The sequence below is a fragment of the Corvus cornix genome, chromosome 3 (assembly GCF_000738735.6).
Source record: "Corvus cornix cornix isolate S_Up_H32 chromosome 3, ASM73873v5, whole genome shotgun sequence".
In the NCBI taxonomy this organism is placed as follows: Eukaryota; Metazoa; Chordata; class Aves; order Passeriformes; family Corvidae; genus Corvus; species Corvus cornix.
In genome coordinates, this window is record NC_047056.1 from 63,856,072 (window position 1) to 63,878,594 (window position 22,523).

Consider the following 22,523-nt stretch of genomic DNA (forward strand, 5'->3'; position numbering starts at 1 on the left):
GAAGGAAGGCACTGTCATAGCTCTTAATCAGAAGCCTGCCAGATATTAAGCCTGTGATATGTAGCTCTATTTTTAAGTATTCATCCAAGGAAATTCCTGCTCTTTCTAAATTTAAAATTTGACAGCAGTTTAACAGAGAATATTCTGGATATCCTCAAACACACTTCATATATTTTTCCTACATTTTTCTGCCTACTACTCAGGTCATCCAGTTTTAGTTTCCCAAATTCTTCCTTTTCCATTTGCGATCCTCCAAAGAAGTTCAGTTCAACATTCAGATCATGTCTTCTGTTGCTTTAGATGGCATAGTGACCAAACAGTGTGATTTCAGATAACTTCTCTTATGGCCGCCTTTATATTGTTGAATGCAGTTATTTCTCCTTTCATATCTGCTTTAGAAAATCAACAGTAAGTGAAAGCAAATTATCATAATGCAGGGGTTGGAATATGTACACACAGTGTTGAGACATGCATAAAAAAATCAAACTGGAGTAATCATATTTTATCACCTTCTTCCATCTTCTATCATTCTCTATTCAGTATTTGTGCAGTTTTATCTCTGTGAGTTCTCTTTCTTCTGTATTGATATTCTCATGTGTGTTGCTTGACCCTGCAAAAGCTGGCAAATTGTGCTCAGAAAGTGGAATTTCAAAGCTGCTTTCTATATATCTCCACATTTTTCATCTGAATTTCTGTAAATACAACCTTTCTCAGAGGCCTTCCATTCCTTCCTGGTAGCTGCCTGGAAAATATTGTGAGAATCCTCTTTTTCACTGTATTTCCAAGATTTCTGTCTTGAATTAGTAAGTGACAATATGTGTGAGAAAAAGCAAAAAGTCTTTGAAATGTTTTTTAGACATCATATATGATATTTCCTTTCCAACTTGTGTTCAACTCACACTTCCAATTGTTCTTGTGTTCCAAACCATTTAGTCAGATATCTGAACAATTCTGTCTTCCTTTTCTCCTTTTTCACAAATACATAAAATCTTTTCAGTTTTTTTTTCTCTCTTTTCCATCTTCCACCTGTCATTCATAAAATTCCCTATTTTCTTTTTCCTGGTCTTGCTCCAGTGTTGATCTCCTTTTTAAATTCTAGATCTCCTTCTCAAGGGTTTAAATTCTTTTTTCTTTTTCTCCTTATATATCCTGTAGTCTTTCTTATGTTGGGTTTCTGCATCTCTTTATCTCCCTCTTGTTGTTTTTGCCTGGCTGATCATGCTTGGATTTACTCACACAGAAAGTATAAAACATTTGCTCCCATTTTTATTGTACTTTTTTTTTCTTTGGCCCTCATCTTGTGTAATTTCTAATATAAATTCTGTTTTCATGTGATATGCATTAAAGAATGACTGCCTTCATGAAAGCCAGGTCTAAATAACAAACACAACTCTTTTCTACAAACCTTAATAGGGAGCCATCCCAGGTGTTCCATAGCACGAAATTGTAGTTCTAGAATTTCAATGTTATAGCTGTAGGCACTGAAAGGCAGTATGAGGAAATCCAGGCAGAGATATAGAGATTAAGGGATAAATGGAGAAAGCTACAAGGCAAGTGAGGAAGCAATTAAATTAATAAGGAATACTGCTTTTCCTATTCAGGTGCCTGGTTGTTGCTCAAAGCTTCAGAATAAAATTACCAGAGCAGCCAAAGTCTACATGAATATGAGAAGGCTATTTGTTTAATTCCTCATCAGCCACATGGATGTGTCACTGCTGAGACTATGTGCCCCCATTTACATCACCGGATGCAGAAAGCACTCCAGGCAACAGGGCACAGATGTGTTCTACTTCTCTGCCCAACCCTATCTCCCCCTCCCCCTCTTCTCCCCTTCTTTCTTCATTCTATATCCAACACTAGCCTCAAGCACCAGACTAATAACATGAGGAGAATATTTTCTTGCCACATGGTAAACTCTGTAAAAAAAAATCTGTAAGTATCTGTTAATTTTCTAATTTGTGGTTTGCTGTGTATTTTGGTTCCTTGTGACAGTTTAGTCACAGTTAGATCTAACACAGACTGGAACAAAATGTTGTGTAGTATGTATATACATATAGATATATGATCTGTTAACATGTATTGCACTGTAGTAGTCAGTCGGATGTTACCCTACTGAGTTTCTTTTCCCCTAATCTCTACCCAATACATGAAGTCTCAGATAATTTGACAGAAGCAGAATCCATCTCTCAAAATTTTCCCTTCAGTCCTTTGTGGCTATTTAGCATTCTTTAACATTTTACCTCAGCAGCAGTGAAAACCTATGACTCTACCTGCTATTTCCTCTTACTTTCATTAATTCCAGACAATTACAGTGTTTGTTTAATTACATAGCACAAGAAATTATGCTAGTCAATTCTGTTTACACCCAACTGGGATTCCTCATGGTGCATGGATATCTGTAGTTGGTGAAAAATGAGGAGAGACAGAAGTGATGAAATTAATTCGATAATTCACCATCCTAGAAGCATGCTCAGGCTGAAACTTCATCTGCAGACTCCTGTCCAACCTGAAAAGCTTGGGTCTGAGATCCAATCTGAAACCTTTCTCTCAAGGAGGCTGTTAAACTATTGAAAAGGGCTCTAGAGGGTCTGAACTCTTTAATGTTTATATTTACTTTTAGGTGCTTTTAAAAAGGAATTGTTCTCATCCTTCTTACTGTAACTACATCATTACATTGCCACACACTGTTCTCTTTTGCCGAAAAACTAATTACAGAAGTGGGACAGGCAAGATTAGCAGAAAAACAAAAGAGGAAGAAAACAAGCATATATAACTGACCCACAGCCCTCCACATTTACAGTCCATGAAATCTCTGCACAAAGATTTACCTGTTTATTTTTTTTTGATCCACAGACATTGGTCCTAACCTTTCAGGATACAAGAGGTTATAGTCCAAAATATAGTAATATAAATATATATTTCCAAAGTCCTCCGGTGAGTACTAAAATATTTTTGCTTCCTAATATAAATAAAAAAAGTTCTGATTTATGTGTACTGACGTAATTTCAGTGGATTGACAGAAAGATTTGTCAATACGGCACTGACTCATAGCCAGAGTCTGATAAAAGCTCATGAATTAAAATTTATGCTTAAGTGATATAGGGTGCAGCTCACTGTGGAATCACCGTGGCAATATATTTCATTTAAAATTCAGCGCTTTGTAATTCATTTGACAGTTGCATTTACTCTGCAGATCCTACAATACCATTGGAATAGGTTGAGGCCACATCATCACATCTGTGATTTCCAATGAAAAATTGGATACCTATAATCTGGAGAGAGAGAGGACACTTTTCTATACATAATACATACATATAATTATTTAGAGCAACAGGCGCCTTTGAAACAACAAAGAGGAAACAACAGTTTCAGCCACTTCTCTTTCTTACAAACTTATTTCTGCTTGTCTGGAAAGCACACCAGTAAGCTGCAGACATGCTCACATAATCTTAGTACTGGCAAAAGTACAGTATTGCCAAGGGGGCACATTCGGAGGTAAATTGCTTTCACTCTTAATGGAAAAAAACCCCATGATATTGCAAAGCCTTTTGAAAAAGAAACAACACCAAAGTGAAGCAAAATCCCTTTACATTTGTATTGGAATCATTCCTAAGTGCATAAAGAAGCTCAGGTGATTTTCAGTCAGACCCAAAAGTTATATCAAAGTGTGAATAAATGACTATGTGGATTTCTTTTCAATTTGAAAAATGATCTCTGCACCACAAAATAATATATAATATATACCAGAATACTCTCCTGATGTCATCTTTGTGATGAATGAATATCATGGTGGAGGAGGAATCTTTTTTTCTTCCTATTTTATCTTCCATGCTTGTAGATTTATATTGAGATAAAAAATGAAACTCTGATGCACTTGCTGTTAAGCAGTTTTTGAGAGATACACTCTGTTCACTAGCATTGATCAAAGACATCAGCAATTTGTGGGATAAAATTGTAGCTACTTCTGGGCAAAATCTGATGGAGGGTGGAGAGAGGGGCTCTGTTACCTTCCTCCATTCCTACTGCACCACTTTGCAGACAGACTAAAGACTGCCAGTGCAGTGTGGTGTGTTTAAATGCAACAAGTGCCATGTGCTCCAAGGGGTAGGATCCAGACTGCCCATACAGGACAACTGTCTGCATGCATGCAGTGAATTTTGGCTTTGAGGGTATCTGTGAGGCCAAAAGTAGGGAGCCTGGGTAAGTGAAGAGCTGCATGGCTCCATTGTCTCTCCAGCATCTGTATAAAACTTTACAAACACCTTCCAAAAACAGCTTCATGTAAAAGGCAGAGAGGTAGGTTACCCAAAGCAAAGGCAAATCCTTAAAAGCAATCCAGTACTGTATTACTGGGAACGTCTTTAACCCATGCAGAGCACATAGTTGCAAGAAATTTTTCCATTGCTCACCTCCTTCCACATTTTTAAGTACCTTTTACCTGCACATGTGAAGGAAAAATGATTCAACCCTGCTACATTGCAGTACATACAGTAAAGCTCTGATTTCTTAAAGGAAGCCTCAAAAGCAATCTCAGCAACCATAAAAGTTTTCTGACCCAGACAAGTGTGGATGGTTCAGAACATGTGGTTTTCACTTTTCCTGTGATTACCATATCAGAAGACAGGGTCAATATATTACCTTCCTAAGATTATACTTTTCTCTGAGTGTATCTTACCTGATGTGAGACAACTTGTTTTACACAACTCGTATACAGACTAGTGATGTTCCTAAAGATTAGACAACCATCACACTATGGGGAATAATCATGGCTTTTTGCTTCACTCTACTATTGTGGTAGTCAGAAAAAAACAGGTCTGAGTTTGTTTTAGGAGGAAAACTGCACATCCAGATACAGGACTTCATGCTTGTGAGGCTAGGTGAAGTTAGAAGAAAGGAAAAGAAATGAAGAAGTGGGAAGATAGACGTAGGACTCCTTTCCCAAATTCAAATGATGATGAGTGTTCTTATCTATGTTTGCATCACTTTTAGGAACTGAAGTGAAATATTTGTGACTTCTACTGATGTTACTAGGACATCCTTGAAAAAGGGCAGCATTAGCAGAGTGTTATCAGTGTGTTCTCAAGCTTTAACTCAATAATACAGAGAGAAATGCTAAGGCCCTTGACTTCCAGATAATCCAGATGATTTTGTTTCCTTTTTGGCAGTCTCACAGAAAGATAGGAAAGGAAGTTTTACAATGTCAACAGGGCTGTATGTGTTCATCGGCACAGGAGTCTCTGGTGATAAAAGGTTGTAAATATCCAGACTCAGGATTTCCTTCTTTTTTCTTTTCTATTTTATTTTCATAATATGTATTATCTCGTTTATCTCACTTTGAATATATCTTTTTAAAGGATGCCCTGAAAACCCTTGCAGATTTTAGATTTGAAAGAATATATTTGTAACTATCTGCAGCATGTATATTTGGTATACCTCCCATGCTTCTTTTCTAGAAGAAGATTCCAAATCTTCCAAATATTTTGAAGTAATCTCAACAACCTCCAAAAACAACAAGGAAATGATAGCATGGAAAAAAGATGCCTGCTCTCCAGAGTTTTCAGAATGATCACCAGTTCTTGTCAACTATTTTAAAAGTGGGAAAGATATAATTTTGACTGACAACGATAATATGAACAGTTGGAAGAACAAAAGACATATCAGCACTTCAGCACACCTCCCTTACTCCAGCACTAAAACCAAGTGCTGTGATTCCTGTATCACATACAAAATACCTGAGATTAACTCCTCCAATTTAATTTCCCTAGAGGCTTTGGTCTATACCAATTACTTAGCATTCCTTCCCTTAACAGATCCAACTGAAGAAAACCTGTGGGCTGAGGCAGTAATCAAAACCTTCTGGTGAATTGCCCAGTTCACCTCTTTCAGCCAAGATGCACTTCTTTACATCCAGGACACTAAGCCTGTTTTTAATGGCTAATATCAGCACCATTACTGAAAGTCCTTGATGGAGAGACCAGGGGCTCTGGAGTTCACCAAAACCTTCCCAAAACTTTCAGGAGGCAAAGGCACAAGGAAGGTGTTTTCCCCACCTTGTAAAAGGTGGGGAAGTGAAGAAGCTCATGGGACCATTTTCTTAGTGAAGAAATTCATAGGACCACTTACTTTTGTTTCTGCTCCAAATCAGCAAGTACCCCTGCAGCCCGAGTGCCCTGTATGTGACCTGAAACAAGTAATTTAATCCGTCTGTGCTTTACTTCCACAACTATAAACTGGAGATAATCCTTCTCCACTTCTCCAGGCAGCCCGAAAGATAAATTCGTTAATTCTTGGGAGCTGCTCAATTCTTTGACAAATTGGGGTCTCTGCATGCAAGCACTTACAAAAAATTTCTACTCCTGAAGCAGCCCTTCTTCTATCTGACAGCTGAAAGATGTAGGTTTGAACATACTAATCCACTAGGCCTTAAGACTTTAATCCTCCAAAGTCACCCTAGTGATTATTATGCCCGGTTGATCATCAGAACTGAACAAACAAATGCTGAATAAAGTCAGCCTGCCAAAAGATTTCACTTCAGACATTTAGGTTTTGTTGGGGTTCTCCCCCTTCTCACATCGGGCTCTCTGAAGAAAAGAAAACAAGATGATTGAATATTAAGACATCTGCCAGACTTGGCAAAGAGAAGGAAAGAAGAGCATTTGAGGACAGAGGAAAATGTGATAACAATGGTCTTGGTCAGGTCCATTAAAATATTCTGCATCTTCACTGGAAGGAAGCTCCAGGACAAGGCTGGTGTGTGGGTAACATTGGTTGTCACAGTATACATACAGCAGTCACTAGAACCATGTTGGTGTTGTGTTTCTCTCTACTTCTATTTCTTTTACCATTTACTTTGAACTAAGTTTGCCTCACTGTCCTGAAGAGATGAACAGAGGAAAATGCTTTAAAAATAGAAAATGGGAATTTTATGCCTATGGAGAAAATAGTACTATGGGATGGACAGGTCTTTGAGTCAGTCCTGTTTGATCCACAGTGGTGCAATGAGATTTAGATTAATTGCATGAACCATACTGCCTCTCTGATAATTGTGAACATAAAAAGGCCATAAAGGACAATTGATTTCCTTCATCTCTGCATATATCTTCCCCCACATTATCTTCCCAGATATTGCTGGTGATTTACATAAATCTCATCACTCACTTTTATATGTCTATTAATTAGGACCATATTACACAGTTTTATAATTGAAAAGCAAATATTTTAAAACATAAATCTTTGGAAATAAAATGCTATTATTCAGGAGAAAACATTTTTTAGCAACCAGTTGAGCACTCAGAAAATACAAATCACCATGTATGTTTCAGGCTAGGGCTAAGTGAGCAAGCATTCCTTGTGTTGAAAAAACTTTCTCTTCCACCCTGATACCTCCAAGGACTTGTACTCATCTGTTGCTTTTAACTTGTCAGTTACACTTTGAGGTTCAAACACTAAAATTACATTTGCGAGTGGATCCAAGGTTTACAAGTTTGATGTGGTTCTAATCAGCAACATGCTATTCAAGTACTATTTATGAGAATTTGTTGATACAGAAAATGGAACTGGAAATATAGCAAAAACACACTCAGTCTGGTATGGAAGCAACTTCCAAGAAGCTATTTTTGAGCAATTTCCACTTCTTGTCTTGCCCTTAAACAGGAAGCAGTAAAAATCATAACAGTAACTGTGTTTAAGTTCTCAAGTTTTCTAAGACCTCGCAAACAAGTTTCTGACAGCATAGGTTCTGGTAGCTTCTTATTAAATTCAAATAAATTTTACCTTCCTCATTTTGTGCTTTCCTTACCAAGAATACCTGTACACTCTCAGGTTTTTAGCAGAAAGACTTTTTAGAAGCCAAAGACTACATTTTTGTCAGTGACAAACCTTTGGCAGCAAAGAATTTCTACTGGTTTTTCAGAGTTGGATAATTTGGCTGAGAAGTCATTTTCTAAATGTTATGCCAACATTTAACTACACAAATGATGTTGTTGCTATTGTCCTGAAGTACCAAATAATTGTAGAGCAAATTAATCTCCTCATTTGTAAGTGCTTAGGATTTTAATTCAGCATGGATACTCAGACCAGTACAAGGAACTCTGCATTGTCCTTCAAATAAACATTTAGTCCCAGCAAATGCCAGTAGCACCATGGATGTTACACGTTTGCCTTATCTGTGCTTGGCTGATAATAAAGGAACAGACATCTAGCAAGCATAATAGTTGTTGTGGAGAGGGAAAAAAAAAAAAGCTGCCACTTTCCTTTGGTCAGATAAAAGAAAAGAATTTTAAAAAGCATCTTGCTTCTGAAATTATTAGCAGGAAAAAAAGTAAGAAAATACACTTTTCACCTTTTGCATCTCTCCAATCACTCAGCATGTTCTACTTGTTTTATTGGAGAAATCAGCTAATTGTGTTTAGAACAATAGCTGATGGAACACATGGGAAGCTGAGCAACAAGTTCATTGCCCTTGTGCCTGCTCAGGATGTCCACCACATGCAGGCAACCTTGCAAGCCTTCCCAATAGAGGGGATTTCTGTCCCTGACCTTTGCAGATGTCATGCTGGGCTATTTTTTTGGTGAGGTTAATTTAGGATATAAGTCGGAAAGGAACTTGTTACCGTGCAGGAAGAAACACACAGTACAATCTTTCTGGAAGTTTTATCTGTGGTCCATATCTCAAACTCATAAAAAAGAATCTGACTGATATGCATGGGAATTAAATCAGACCCTTAAAAAAAAATTACAGCAATCTCCTCTTTTTCTTTTGTTCTTCATGCTTTTTCCTCTTCTCTTGCAAGTGAATTAGGATTCTTTAAGTGTCTTCTCCTTACTACTCCTTTACTTAGTTCAAAGGTATGTGCTGATTTGTGTTTTATTTAGCATTATTTATATAATAGTTTCTTTATTAAGAAACACTGTCCTAAATATGATTGTATGGTAGATAAATGAGTTTAAACGGCCAATGCTGGCATAGTTTTACAAACAAAGATAGCTGTATCTTGTTGAAAAGCATCTCAGAAAAGTTGGCTGAGAAAGGGCCCTAAGAAGGGGAGTTATGCTTGTCCCTTTCTCTGCTTTTAAATATTTACTCCAAGACAATGTGGATAGATTACAATGATGAAAATATATCTGTCTCACAGTGCCATTACCTTAGTTAATTGAAGAATATGCAAAGTTTGAAAGTAATGTTTATTGTGTACTCTTTGCTACGAGGAGCCACTGATACCTGTAAGTTCATGCACACATTCATGTGTGTATCTATATATATATATATATACATACATGCACACAATTATTTGTTTTTTGATGTTAAAACAAGGTGCTCTACTCCTTGGGAAAGGAAGCTTCCTCCAGATGTGCACTTTTCATGACAGAAGTCTAGAGGATGGGGCAGAGTGGGGGTGGGAGCAGTGCTGTTTGGCATCTGTTTTCTGCACAGCTGAGCAAGAGTATTTCTCAATGCAGTGGCACAACAGCGCATTTCAGAAATAGTAAAAAATCTACAGTGAGGACATTTCCACTGGGATTTGAGAGATCAGCACAGAGAAGTGAGAAAACTTTATACAGTTCAAGTCTGAAGTAAGCCTTTAATTACCAAAGATTTTTAGATTAGTCTTATTTTTCTGGAGAAATGAATGCATACCAGCGCTAGACTGGAAAACAACCTCCACACTTCTGTAAAGGGATATGATCTGCGTCTTTTCTAACATCTCTGTTACGCTATCAGCCCTCTCTTAAGGAAAACCAGTCATTGGAAATCTTCCAAATCTCAAATAAACTAGCTCAAAAGAAGCAGTGGTCAATTAACCGGCAAAAATATTTTGCTGTTACAGAGTTTCATTTTGACCTTCCCGCACTGTTTAATTTTCCTCCTTGTTTCTCAGTGAAGGTGAGGAAGTAATCTTTTAATCATATTCTGGATCAACTCAAAGTAAAACCCTTGAGTCTTACAGCATGCTATTTGTTACTCAGTAATGTAAGCATTGCTAGCTTCTTTTCTTAGTTTTGTTTACCCTTTCTGAAGGAAAGGTAACAGAGCTAGAAAGAGATAGCAGTAATGGTCTCAGTAATATTCTATAAAGAGATAATATCATCTGCTACTCTTTCAAGGCATTAATTTGTATATACATTTAAAACTGATGTTTAGTCCCTAAATGTTTTTGTCTTGTAGGAATTCATGTCTAATATGTTAGCTACCAAGAACATGAAATCCATATCAACATCACTGCTTTTCTGGTCATAATCCCTCTTATAAATAAGGTATACACTTAAATGAATGACTGTGCATTTCTCTGTGCTAAACTGCTTATTGTACAACTGAACCTACTTCATCAAGTTAGTTTGATTGCTAAATGCCACTGGTATGAAGAAATGTGAACTCTCCAGAATCATCCAGGGTAAAATTCATCTTCTCATACTTAATCTAATTAAAAATGGGCCATCCAGGCTGCCTTAGCCGCCTAGACTCAAGAGGTAGAAGCAAGCCTTTCCCAAAAATAAATCATGTTTAGGACTGATGGGATAAATCACAATATGCAAATGCCTCAGTTTTTTATCATTGTGTGCTAAGGCAGATGACGTGACCTGCTTGAACTTAATTTCTGACTTCAAAGGGATAAAATGGATCAGAAAATCCCAGTTTTAAAAATTCTACCCTTATCCATTACAATTTTTCTGACAGTTTGTTTTTCTGAACTATGCCATGAACTTCTTCTCTTTCTCTCCTCCCCTGCAGGTAATAATACTGATGAAGCAGTAATTTTAGATATTTTAACAAGATCAGTGATACTGCATTGCAATGCCAAGACCAATATTCATGTGGAGATGCTATGTTTTTTCTTCTGGTAACATGCTCTCTTTGTTTATCTTTGTAGTTTCTTGGAATATGGTATTTTTTTTTCTCTATTTTTACAAAATGTAAAGCAAAGTTTATGTTTATGAACAGAATCTTGGAAACCAGAGATATTTGTCTCAGAAGTCCAGTAAGAGCACCAAGAGGACAAATGAACATTTTTCTGACAGTAACCCTGAAGAATCCCACACTCTTGGCAGAGAGAACAGTTCTGGCTTTTGCAGTGGTCAGCCTTCAGGTGGATCACCAGTGAGATGCATCTTTGAGAGCTGGAATTGAGCAGATTCTATCTATATTTCTCTCAAAAATTGCAACCTCTAGCAGAAGACGTAAAAGATCTTTAATCAGTGGTGGTCTGGGCCAGATGTGAAGATATTACCAAAGGTAAAGAGTCTTGCTTTCCCACATGGTTTTTGCATCCTGAAGATTTCAACCAAAAATCTCAGATTACACAAAACACAAAATCTAGGCCAAAATCTTTCCACTTACAACTAGGCAAACCTCATTGATTTCCTAGCCAAAACCTGGTGTTGTGCAACTGAAACCCTGAGACTCTAGGAACAGAGAAAACAGGAAGATTATATATTTATGTACAGACCACTGATTTCCTAGTTTTATACTCCAAGACTATAAAAAACTAACAATGCCATCCAAGTCCCTTTGGTTGTGAATGCACTATCAATTGCATATCACATATATATTTTAGATCTTTTGTAGGGAAGCATAACTTTTTTAAACTGTGTTTTTAAATGCTACACTCAAATAGCTTCTGTAGAAGTAATAATGAATTGGGTCTGAATTTGATCGAGACTTTGGAATTTTTTTTCAAGGAAAACTGATACTGTGCTTAAAGTAATCAGCTGGTATCTTGTCACAAAATTTCAGGTTTCTCCTATAGAACTTTTTTAGTCATTTAGTTGCAGAGGGAAACTTTTAACAGAGGGGGTTAGGATGCTGTAACAGTATAGTAGAACCTATGAGGCGATCTCCCAGCTTCAGAAGTAGTACTAATTATGATCAGCTACCTCACTTTTACAGGCGGTTGTATGAAACATCTCTTACTGGAAGGCATTCTTCACTGGGATACTCAGCAGTCATGGCCTGGAAGTGGGATGTTTCAAAAAGCCAGTAGGAAGTGCTTAGATTTGAAATTTCCTCTCCAGACTGAGTTGAGTACATGCTTCAATGCCATAGTTAAGCAGGATTTATAAGGATTTGGCCTTCACAATCTGAAATTTATCTGTCTTCAGTTTATCTGTCTCAGCTACAGTTTTCCATCAAGACTATTTATGTATTCCGCACCATATCACTGCTGGAAAAATCAAATGCAATCTACAGAGCAGAAAGTCTCTTCCCTATCTGCAAGCACAGGGACTAGAAATACTGCTTTTCTAATTGCAATTTGTTCTGGCTTGCCTTGGAGATATGAACAGTGTTTTCATACAGAAAATCTCATAGAATTTTAGTATTGTCACTCTCTTGGTATCTCATACTGGAGAGTCAAACCTCCTAGAGCTGAGGAGCAGGCAGAGACCAGAGAAGCAAGGTGCTGAAGGTGTTTTCCATTTACCACCTCCCATCCCTGCCATCCTTTTGAGTGGAAGTAGCCATACAGGTAGTCAGCCTAGAATAGAGAGAGGTGCTCCTGATCCATTCATAGTATTAGGCTCACATAATGGTTTGGGTTGGAAGGGACCTTAAAGATCATCTTTTTTCCAACCCCCCTGCCATGAGTAGACCAGGCTGCTCAGCACTCCATCTATACTGACCTTGAATGCTTCTGGGCATGGGGTGTCCACAGCTTCTCTGGGCAACCTGTTCCAGTGCCTCACCATCCTTTATAAGAAAGAATTTCTCTCTCATATCTAACCTAAATCTATCCTCTTTCAGTTTAAATCCATTAACCCTTGTCCTACCACTACAGGGCTTTGTAAAAGTCCCTGTCCAGCTCTCTTGTAAGCCCCCTTTATATACTCGAAGGCTGCTACAAGGTCTTCCTGGAACATTCCCTTTTCCAGGCTGATCTACCCCAACTCTGTCAACCTGTCTTCACAGGACAGGTGCTCCAGTCATCTGATCATCTCTGTGGCCCTTCTCTGGACCCACTCCAACAGATCCATGTCCTTTTTATGCTAGAGGCCTCAGAGCTGGATTCAGTACTCCAGGTGGGGTCTCACAAAGCAGAGTAGGAGAGAAGAATCCCCTCAACTGGCTGGCCATGCAGATTTGGATGTAGCCTAGGATACTGTTGGCTTTCTGGACTGCCAGTACACATTGCCAGCTCGGGTTGAGCTTCCCATCAAGCAATACCCCCAATTCCTTCTCTACAGGGCTGATGTCAATCCATTCTCCACCAAGCCTGTTTGATATCTGGGTTTGCCCCCATGCAGTTGCAGGACCTTCATTCAGTAGACAGGGCACTAGGTAGAAATTTTTCTTGCCTGAAGAAACATTTTCCTGAAGTGTTAGACAAGATTATTCTAAATCTCTTTGCTCAATCTTGGGTCTCACAATAAAGGCATTTAGGCACACAATTCATGTGCCTGAAGTAGATGCTGTCTGTGAACACCTAGACATCTTGTTGCCCATGGCTGTGGGGCACTCAGCTTAGTGACTGAGTTGGTCCTTTCCAATCCTATGTTCCTAAAATAGCTTGTCATCATAGGAGAAGGATTTTCCTTCTTTCATACCTTTTTTGTGGTGCTCTAGGGTTTTCCATAGTACACACTCTTTGCATATTTACATCATCTCTGGGATGAAGCTTAAGTCATAGCTGGTGCCTGAGGCATTACCAAAATGTAAATAAAAAGATGATCCTGACATTTCCTGGAAATCTGTTCTCAATATCTGAGTGCACAAGTAATGCTCAATTCACTTTATATCACAGCACAGCCTGATACGTACAAGCCTTGACAAGCTCAGTTCTTGTCATGCGACCTGAATCTTTGAACAGACCTGAGGTCTTCACCCCTATACTAGCCCATCCCCATGAAAAGTGTTCCGCATCATTAAAGGCTCAGCAAAAACAATAAACTGTCTTGCTCCCAGCCTTATCTCATGGACATCAGAAGATGAAAGCAGAGGAATTCCTCCAACATCAGGTAACCTTCCCTGTGTGGGAGGATGCGAGTGACCAAGGTCGTTCCGCACACACACGGCAACAGGAAGAAAACTCAGCAAGTGCAACCCTCCTGGCCCAGCCAAGCACAGAGAATATGAGCCATGAATTAAGATGCCAGTCAATGCTGCCTCCCTTTAATGTCGCGCAGGACAGGAGACATCAGCCACAGGTATGCAAACATGAAAGTCAAATGCTATCAATCACAAGGGAGCAGCTGCCTCTGCAAACCAGATAGAGTGTGGGTTTCCATTTGACTAAAACAAATACAATCTGAGAGAAAAGAAATAACTGAAGATGTACCTAAGTCACAGCTGATCTCCTCACTATGAAAGATAGGAGAGAAAACAGAGAAAAATGGCAAATACACATTTGATCAAGATTAATTATTACAACAAAGATGCTTGTAGGAAGAGTATTTTGTTTTTTTCTTGCCTTTCTGTAAGTTTCTCTGAGACTTTATTGACATAGAAATAAGCATACTTTCTGAAAAGCTCCACACATTTGCTCTGCAGATGTAGCTTTCATTTTTATCATCACTTCAGATGGGTTTGTATGAATGCCTTTATTGTAAGCATTAAGACCTAGATCACGTCACTAGCCAGGGTTGGGAAATATGGATCACTCACTTTTGGTGACTATCCTGGGGCCTCCTGGATCTGCAGTGTAGGTGTGGAGGGTTTCACACACACTATAAAGGGTAAAGTGAGTCAAGGAGTGGAAGGTGGAAGCAGGCTGGAAACCCTGACATTTTCAAATCCATCTGCCTCTGCTGTCAGAACCACTACTCAGCATTATGGCACACTTTAAACAGAGATGTCACAGAGCCAGCATTAGTTTTGCTGATTTCTCATCTTTACCTAAGCAGCACCTGATCCAGGAAAGCTCTTCATTTCAGGCTTAACTATAACAACTAAATGGTCTACAGGACTATCTATAATTCATCAAGTACTCCAAGTCTGTAAAAATCCTTCTGTGAATGACAGTTCTACTGGACACATTTTCACACCAGTGTGTTTTTCTGAAAGTGTCCATAGACTGTGATATGTTTATGGAGGACAGTGACTTCAATGAGTTGTCAGTTCAAGCCCTGAGAGCAAGTCCATAGGGCCCATCTCAGTGGAGGAGTCAAGACCAGTCAGAGTGAAGAAAAGGTATAACCTGTCTCCCATCTATTTAGTGTCTTCTCAGAAGCATAAGATAGTAATAGTTTTATAAATATAATTATATATATATATTATTAATATAATATAATATAATATAATATATAAAAAGATATAATATAATATACTTGTAATAATTTTATAATAATAAAATTGTAATAATTTTATAAATATAATAATATATATAATAATAATATAATATAATATAATATAGATGTATAAATATAAATATATAATATATAATGTATAAAAATATACATTATATTATATTATATTAATAAATTTTATATTAATGCTGAATTACTCTGAGTAGTTAGTGCTTTCAGCAAGGCAATAACAAACAACAAACATAATGTGGATGATACACTGCATACGTACATGTGGCACTAAAAGCAGCACCATTTTTTTTCAGAAAAGAATCTTCATTAGAAGAAGAAGAACTATTTTCTCTGTGTAAATTTTTATAGACTGCCTGCATAGAAGTCTGAAAACAGGTGACAAGATATCTCATGATATATGTTAAGAGCTGTCAGCTGAGATTTGGGCCCCTGTTCTTGCATTCATTATTGTCCATGGATTCCTTTCCTGCTTCACAACGTCTTGCCTTGATGTAAGACTGCAGAGAAAAGCCAGACAGAGACTGAAACTGCAGTCAGAATTCTGCAGCATTCAGATCACATTTACAGCTGTTTCAAATCACAGCAGCCCATCTACCCAGTGACACAGACCACAGACAACATGTGAGTCTGTCTTTTTTCTCTTCACTGGTGCCCCATTGACAACTCAGTTGAACGCAAGGCTTCGTGCTTCCTTTCAAAGCCCCAAGCAGGACTGGCTTCAATTACCAAGTGCACTTCATACTGTGTGACTCCCACATCACTTACATCCTGTTGGAAGGAAGGACTTGTCATCTTCAAGTAAATATTGTGAGTGCAGGAAAAAAAGCTTCCCAAAGGACAGCCTGTGACCCTGGAACTCACTCCTCAAAAGGCACAAATGAACAGGAACAGCTCTACCATGGCAAAAGGCAACAAGATCATTCACTTTGTCCCATCACTGTGGCAGGGAATCAAGGAAAGAAGCAGCTTCTCAAATAAATGGATAAGAAATGAACAGAAGCATGGAGAGCCATATGTTTTCATAATATGTAAACAGAGTGAGTGGTTAATATAGCTTGTCCCTTGTTGGCAGGAGACAGTCACACACAAAAAATTAAAAGGTAGAGTTTTGTTGGGTCTGGGACTTGTTCAGTATTTCATAATAACACACTTATTACATGTTACCAGTTCAGTGGTGGTCAAGGAGCTTGTGCCTTCCTTCAGGTTTTGCTTGCCTGGCTCCCTTACTTTGGATGATGGTTTTTCTTGTTCCCTTAATTCTCAGTAGTAACATAGAGTATATAAGATCAGATGCTATAAAATATTGATTTTAGTTTTAGTGTGTCAACTAGGTGATTTCCTTTTCAAACTGTACTTTATAAAGTTGTCATTTAAAAAAAATATTTGTTTTCATCTTTTTCATTATACTTGGTCATACGAGTATATACTGATGAATTACCTTAATAGATCATGAATGTTATTTATGCTTTTGAAACTAGGTAAAAGTCCAAATTCTTTTATTCTACAAAGAAAACAGACTAATATTCATGGTGCTATAAGCCGTTGTTCTAATACTCCTCATTATATCTCTTATTCTAAAGAGTAAGGCTATTTATGTATTTTTTTAAGAAAAACAAATGTATCTTTTAAACTTCATGCTTTCAAGGATAAAATTTTTTGTGTACATGTATGAAAATACCTCAAAACAGCAGAGATTTTATGTCTGTACAACAGCAAAATCCTACAGCTGGTTCCATTTTAGGATACAGTGGAACAGGTACTTCACAACTACTCACATACTCACCTCCTTTAACTGTAAGCAGCAGAGAAAAGCATGAGTTACTACAAAAGCTGTCTGCAGAGTGATGCCCTCTTCACCCATTCCTTGCTGGTTCAAGTGTGATGGTTTTCCCCAGCTTCTGTGAAAAGCATCTAGGAAAACCCATCACTTGAGTTTTTAACTATGAATTGAGAAATGATCTGCTTCTACGTTTTTGTTTACATTTAAATATACAGTAAATTATGAGTCATACAATTCCATTTTGAAGATTTGCTTTTAAGTGAAAATATAAAACATACAAAAGAAAAAGTTAATTTTGTCCCCCCACTCCTCTAAAATTGATAATGGCTTCTGGGTCCCCTTTATTAAGGACATAGTAAACATATAAAACAATGAACAGCTTTGGAATGGAATGCAAAATATACAACATGATAGAATATCTCAAGCTGTAAGGGACCCATAAGGATCATTGAGTCCAACATAGTTGTGTTGCACCCAAGTATAAAGAAAATTTACTACATAGTTAACCTTGTTTGCATGTTTACATACTAGGCATTGTAGTTTAGGTGGGTAGCTGCTACAACTAGTTACACCAAACGTCACAAAGTTCTCCCTATATTTTACCTCTCTTTGGAAAACTGGGCTTTTTTTGGTTGAAATATCTGGGACTCATTAATAAAGATTGTACAGGAACATATAAATCCAGCTTCCTTTAACCACACACAAAAGCAAATGGTTTTGTTAAATAGCAATTGTCTTTTCAGAATGAATTATGATTTAAGATGCATTATGTAATTTTTTTTCATGTTGTGCCATTTGGTCTCTGATCTGTGAGGAGGCTCTGTGCCTTCTATGGAATCAATTAACCCTAAAGACCAGCCATAGTTCTAACCTCATGCTTTAATGGAAAACACTAGACTTCTTCTTTAGTCACTTCTAAGGTAATGTGTGACTTGAAATATACAACTTTGCAAGACAGCGGGCCAGGATAGTGTAAATTCCTCCATTTCTCCATCTTCATTGCTACATGAGATACCTGGATACCTGGAGCACAGCACATGACAGCAAACAATAGATGTAGGTCTGGCATACAGCTAGGGGAACCTTGACTTTCTGTCTCTTAACACAATCAGACAGAACACAAGAGCTTATGCAAGGTACTACACAAAGCTGAAACTGAAAAACTCCAGCCCAAAGCAAAAAAAAAAAGAAAAGCATCTTAAAAGACTCAGTCACACAAATATTCTCCATCAAGGTCACCACGTGAAATTCTAGCTAAGGATGGTGGTTAAATACACAGAAAGACATAAATTACAAACCCAGACCTGTGTAGGTATACACACATACACATACACACACACACACACACACACACACACACACACCCACCCCTGTATCAGGTTATATGTTTGAACTAAACTGTTTCTGAGTTTAGAATTCTTTTTTCTCCTCCCTTAAAACTCTCCATTTTTTTTTGGCATGGGTATGTTTCCTGTCCTAGCAAACAGCATGTAAGAGGAACCTGTATTTTTTTTTTTTAATATCCAACCACTGAATTTCCACAAGTTGTTGCAAAATACAATAAAAAAATAATAATAAAAGGGGCTAAAAATCATCTTTGCCTCACCACACATCTCCCACGCTCTTCCCCCAAAACCCAGGGGAAAACTATTAGAGTTTCATGATTTTCCTGAGAGGGACAATATATGTGATCACCTTCAGAAGAAAGATGAAATACACTCCAAACAAGTGTCCATCCTAGCCAGTGGCTTGCTAGCAGTCTGATACTTTCTATGTTAAGCAGGTTCCAGGCATGAGCCTTGTCTAATTGCCATGATGACAGACTCACACTGGAAAAGAAAGTGGTCATTCAAGACACCTTTTTGGTGGTTTATGCCACTAAGCCAAAGCCAAAAAAACTTCACAAGCCATCAGACCAGTGACTTTTAATATCAGGGTTCAAGGACACTATAATTCTATAGCCCTCTTCACATTTGGAGGAAATGAGTCAGGTGTGGAGAGGAAAGCACCACATTATCCACATGAACCAGCTTATGGGCTGGCAGCTGTTGGGGTCTGTGGCAGTCCCATTGCACCTCTTCCTTCTGCATGTTTGCAGAAAGGCTCACCCTCAGCGAGTGTCTACTTTTTGTACTTCACTCACATTGAGAAAATGCTCACTGTAGCTCATTTGTGATTTGCCAGGTTTTTAAATCAAGTTATTGTTTATTTGTTTTAGTATTAGAAAGTGTTTTTTCTTGTAATTTATTTTGGAAATTGTTAAATATACAACAATTTAAATATTCTATAAGAATATTTGTCTCCTAGATCTCTTGTGGTTCACCCTCATTAAACACAAAGATAGCAGAGTGAGAGAAGCATTTTGATTTCATAGAATAAAAATTAACTGTAACGTCATAAACACAAAACAGGGTGAAACATAGCAAGAAAAGGATGCCATGGATGGATTCAGTTGGATCTGACAAAGGTCAGTACAGGTGTAACTGAAATCACTTATGTCCTGGATATGTCAGTTGCACTTCACAACTAAAAATTAATTTGTCTCTCAATTTACAAGGAAATGGAAGCTGGGTGTGAGGAATACAGCATGTGACTGCTACAATTACTTGAAAAAAATTCCCTTGTAATTTTGTAGCCCAAATCATGCTTTTTCATCCTATCTTAGTGTTCTGGGTTTGGTTTTTGTTGTGTTTGTTTGTTTTCTCCTGTTGGTAATGGTTTTTTGTCACTGTTGTGGATCATGAACATATATTTATTCAGGATATTTTATTGTTCCCATACCACTGGTTTATTGAGTTTTATTTAATTTGTGTTAAAATAGTGTTTAATTTATAAATGTTCTCTTTGATCAAATCTTTCCATTTCCATAATGACAGTGTTGCATACCGTTCAGTGGCAGAACAGAGAACAGAATAGAGGTTTCATGCCTTTGAATCCACTCCTCTGTTCGCTACTCTGGTCTGAAGTGGAAAGAAGGAGGATGGTAACACCTTGTTTGTGGGGTCATAAGACTCTTCCCAGTTCTTCACCTTGTTTTAGGTCTCATCAAAGGACAACATACCCAAATCCACAGACTGCTAATGTCAAGTCAAGCAAGGAAGGAAGGAGTTAATATCTGTGATAGGAAGAGTCAGCCTCAACTGTCCTCAAGCTGGTACCTATTAAGGAGTAGTTATGAGAGACAGGTGAGAGATAAAGTAGGAAAGTTTTATAGTGTAGGAGAGAATGAGCTAGAGACAGCATTGGGCTGGTTGTCGGGATAGTAAGCGGAGCCAGGTGTTTGAAGTCATGGAGAGAGAGGAGATTTATAGGCTCCTTCAGTAGACAAAAACCTCCTTTCTTCTTCCATCTGTAAGTAATGACATACCGGTAGGGCCTAAACCAGCTAAGAGCTGTTGTTCAGAAAATACCAAAATAGCATGTAGGTGCCTGCATATTTGCTTAAGACTGAAGAAAGGATCATGAGTTAATAAGCACTTCATGCAGTTCCTGGTGTTCCAGGATTCATCTCATGCCCCTGTCCCCATTTGTTGTTTGCCTTTTGAGGGTTACACTTTTAAAAAGTTTTAAGGAATACCCCTGAGTTTCAAGAGGTATGGCAATTTTTAGGAGGCAGATCTGGCCAAAAAAACTACTCATGAAGAAACACTTTATTTTTGCAAAATACTTCTTGCCTGAAAAAGACAATATGTTTCTCAGTTTCTGTTAGAGCGAGCTGGGAATTATTAATCATTATTCCCATTCCTAGGCTGTCTGCTGCTCCCCTCTCTGCCTACTATTTCCCAATTCAAAATCTACTGTGAAAAGTATATAAATCATAGTGGATAACTACCTCCTATAGAAAAAATTACTTTACAATTTAGTTGTTATTTCCATGCCCAAGTAATATATTCTTTTTATTTATAACACAGGCTGAGTTATTTCTTCAAGGTCTTACTGAAGGACAACAAAGCCTATGAAGTTTGAGTAGTGGGGAGAGATTCTGGGTGCCAGCTTCTGCCAGGTTTCCTCTGGAGGCTCCATGGTAACAGTAATGGCAGAGCTGCAGGTGAGAGGACTGAGCTTTTCTACTTACTCAGCTCTAACCTGCAGGAGTGCCTTCCCCGGCCCAGCCTTTGTTACTGAAGATTTGGTAAGAAGTGGCCAGCTCAGGATGAAGGTCTTCTCAGACCCTTAAGTTTTAGCTACTTGCCTTAGAGGGCAAAAATGCAAGGCATTGTGGTGAATGCACTCAAATTATACGACATAACCTTGCGGTACCTTTCTGGATTCTCCTATCTTAGTCCTAGGGGATTGTCTTTGGGGTAATGATTAAAATGTAAACTCCAAAACTGATGTGTTTTTCTCTGCTCATTAATGCTGTGGCATAACATTGTTGTCAGATGCGCTGCTTTCTTTAGCGGACATTTGGCAACAGTGACTGCCCAAACCACAAAACACAATAGTGGACGTGCTGGAGCACTTATCTTTTCCCATGATCCTTTGTCAGCCTATTAAATTCATACATCTTAGTGCCAGCAAAACTAAAATAATTTGGGGAATGGATTTTGCAACATGATTTTTGAGGAAGAGGGAGAGGCAGGGCTCAGAAGGTTAAATCTGTGCTGTGCAAGTGCCCTGGCTCTTTTTCCCTGCAGAGCCAAAATATGAGGTTCTTCTGACAAGTGATTTTTATTTGAATTCTTTGACTGCTGGGTGTTTCAGAGGAGGTCTGCTCAAGCACTGTAGGGACCCCATTCCTTCCCCTTCCCTGTGCAGTTTTCCTGCAGCTGGTCAAACCTTTTATGTTGGGGGCTGGCTGAAATGATTTGGACTGTAATTAACTGAACTAGTAATAAATTAATTCAATGAAATTTTGGCAGTAGTTCTGCATAATACTGGTTTAACAACTCACTGTTAACTTAGGTGCTTTCCAAAGTGGAAAGTCTTAAGGGAGCATGTGTTTACCTTTAGAGTGCTTCCAAAATGCCCTAGATTTCAGAGCTCAGCTCTTTTTCGGTGGTTTGAAAACACAACAATGCCTAAGCTGGCCTCATGAGCTATCTGTGACAAGGCTGGATGATGTACTTTCAGGAAATCCGAACATGCTGTCTATGCTTTGACAGCTCCATGCTGGCTATCACTACATGTTTCAGCAGATTTCTCCCCGTCCTGCACAGAGCCCAAGGACTCAGCTGTGCCCTGCAAAGCTTCCTGTTTACAGCCATGCATCCTCCGAAAACAGAGTGCTCTCTGCTTCCCACATCCCAGAAGCCATTGACGGATCCCGTAACATCCTGTGCCTTTCCGTCGTCACAGCACTGCTTTATCTGAGAACTGCCGGGAGAAGTTGCTCACAGGATTGTTAACAATTGGTCATCACCTTTTGGATGTGTCAGACCGTTGAGTGCTCTGGACCGTGGGCTTTGCAGACAAGGAAACAATATCAACAAAACATTTGCCCTTTGTTCCCTCTGTATATTGAGTTCAGTGTGTATCATAGTGGATAACATGCTTC

At 38.3% G+C, this 22,523-nt stretch overlaps 1 long non-coding RNA gene across 1 annotated transcript; it reads left to right on the top strand.

Annotated features, from left to right (window-relative positions):
* The first annotated feature begins 2,851 nt into the window (after positions 1–2,851).
* On the top strand, positions 2,852–20,460 carry LOC109144702. Its single transcript, XR_005604364.1, has 5 exons — positions 2,852–2,934; positions 10,730–10,838; positions 10,940–11,230; positions 13,895–14,136; positions 15,540–20,460. It is a non-coding gene; the product is annotated as an uncharacterized LOC109144702 (long non-coding RNA).
* Positions 20,461–22,523: the final 2,063 nt, after the last annotated feature.